At 35.7% G+C, this 2499-nt stretch overlaps 1 pseudogene; it reads right to left on the bottom strand.

Moving 5' to 3' along the window:
• Positions 1-261: 261 nt before the first annotated feature.
• LOC119534192 lies at positions 262-1467 on the bottom strand (annotated as a pseudogene).
• Positions 1468-2499: the final 1032 nt, after the last annotated feature.

Genomic DNA, 2499 nt, shown 5'->3' with positions numbered 1-2499 from the left:
TCAAGAGTTCCAGCTAAGCCTAGGGTTCAAATCATCCAAGTTCAGTCATGTAAGTCAAGATCTGTTATTCTCAAAGTTTAGTTCAAGTTTAGCCATTGAGATACTTTCAAGAGGTCAGTGAAGTCAAAACTTTTTTCTTAATACTAAAATATTATTTGCCTCTTTCACTGTGTTGACATTTTCCCCTTTTAAAAACTATAACTTTTATTTCAAATAAATATAAAAATATATTCTTCCAAAAGAAGATTTATAATTGATATTCTAATTTGAGTTAAAAGAATAATTACTCAGTGCTATCTTCTGAAGTGTTTTCCAAGCAAGACTTTGCTCAATGATGTAAGCTTTAGCTATAATCATTCTGTAGCAGATGCTATCTATGTATGTTTTGGAGCTGGTCTTAGCTATAGTGCATGTTCTTGTTTGCTAATGCTGCCAGAATGCAAAACACCAGAAATGGATTGGCTTTTATAAAAGGGGGTTTATTTGGTTACACAGTTACAGTCTTAAGGCCATAAAGTATCCAAGGTAAAACATCAGCAGTCAGGTACTTCACTGGAGGATGGCCAATGGTGTCTGGAAAACCTCTGTTAGCTGGGAAGGCATGTGGCTGACATCTGCTCCAAAGTTCTGGTTTCAAAATGGCTTTCTCCCAGGATGTTCCTCTCTAGGCTGCAGTTCCTCAAAAATGTCACTCTTAGTTGCGCTTGGGGTATTTGTCCTCTCTTAGCTTCTCCAGAGCAACAGTCTGCTTCCAATGGCCGTCTTCAAAATGTCTTTCATCTGCAGCTCCTGTGCTTTCTTCCAAGTGTCTCTTGGCTATAGCAAGCTTACTCCTTCTGTCTGAGCTTATATACTGCTCCAGTAATCAAGGCCCATGCTGAATGGGTGGGGCCATGCCTCCATGGAAATTATCTCATCAGAGTTATCACCTACAGTTGGGTGGGGCGCATCTCCACGGAAATACTCAAAGGATTCCAATCTAATTTAGCACTGATACATCTGCCCCACAAGATTGCATCAAAGAATATGGCTTTTTCTGGGGGACATAATACATTCAAACTGGCACAGTGCACAATAAGATTAATAGCATTGACTGTGTTGTGTACTGCAAGTATCTGTAAATTATTATCCAGGAATCCTTGCTGAATCCTGAACATCAGCTTCCATTCATCAGGTCCATGGTAGGCAGCAGATAGAGCCAAAAAATATTTTGGTGAATGTTTATAAACGTCTCAATTTTGGCTAAAAGTATTTCTTCGGCTAACATAAAGCATTCTTTGGCATTCATAAATAAAAATGCAATACCAGAAAAAGAAAATATCATTAATCCATTTTCCACTGAATCTGAATACTGAAATGTGTGACTTTGATCTTCTTAGGCAGTTGTAGCTTCATGACTCTTAAGCAATGAGCTAGTAATAATTGTGGTTGTCCATTTTACTTTTCTTTTCCACCACTTTCAGCCATCTGTCTTTGGATCAACCCAGCTTCTAATGGTGCCACAATTTGATCACCATGTCCTTCAAGCCAGCTCGGTGACCTCACGTTATTTACATTTGAACTGGTGCAAAGTCAATGATGGGTAAAACTGCCGGTGTATTAGCATGAATGAAAGCAGAGGCATTACACTGTGCCAATGGTCTTTGCATTCTTCACCACTACACCCTTGCAGAAAAAAAATGCCAGTGTCACTTAATATCCTTGAGGAAGCAGCAAAAAAAAAAAAAAAAAAAAAAAAAGAAAATTAATTTTATCAAATCCTTTAGTGCTCATTTTTAAAATATTCTATGTGACAAAATGAGAAATACACATAAAGTGCTTTGCTGTATATTAAAGTGTGATGCTTGTTTCAAGTAAAAGCACTTGTACAATTGAGTTGTGGGCTGAATTAGGTGCCTTTTTCATGGATTGCCATGGAACACCATAAAAGGTGGCTGAAAAAATTATGGATATTCTGAATTAAGTGTTGAAAGAAGTTTTCTCAAAAAAGAAAGTAGTATTGATTAAAAAAAAAAAAAAAAAAACAATTGATAGCACTGACTACCAATAATAAATTTTGAGTTTTTATCTGCCATTATGAGGTGACAGCTTTCTAAGACTTTCCTGATAAGCTGGATGATGATTTTAATAAACGCCATTTTTTCATACTTTATAATGATATGTATCAACATTTAGAAGATTTGCATAGCTTTGTGCAGCAATAAGTGAAGCAATGTTTTTCAAATATCTGTGCATAATATTATAAAAATCATTCATAGGTAAAAGATTCATTGAAAGTAAAAGACAGATCAGTGGATTCTAATATAACACAGCTCAAAAATTTGACTAACAAGGTTTCAGATTCCACATTGCAATTGAACTTTAAGAAAATACCTCTTGAGCTTTAGTATCAAAGGAGAATATCCACAATTACCTGAAGAAACTATTAAAATATCACTCCCTTTTCCAACTTTACATCTGTGTAAGGTCAGATTTTCTTCATATGCTTCACTCAAAACA

The sequence above is a fragment of the Choloepus didactylus genome, chromosome 5, assembly GCF_015220235.1.
Source record: "Choloepus didactylus isolate mChoDid1 chromosome 5, mChoDid1.pri, whole genome shotgun sequence".
Taxonomy (NCBI): Eukaryota; Metazoa; Chordata; class Mammalia; order Pilosa; family Megalonychidae; genus Choloepus; species Choloepus didactylus.
This window is presented reverse-complemented; position numbering and strand designations above follow the sequence as displayed.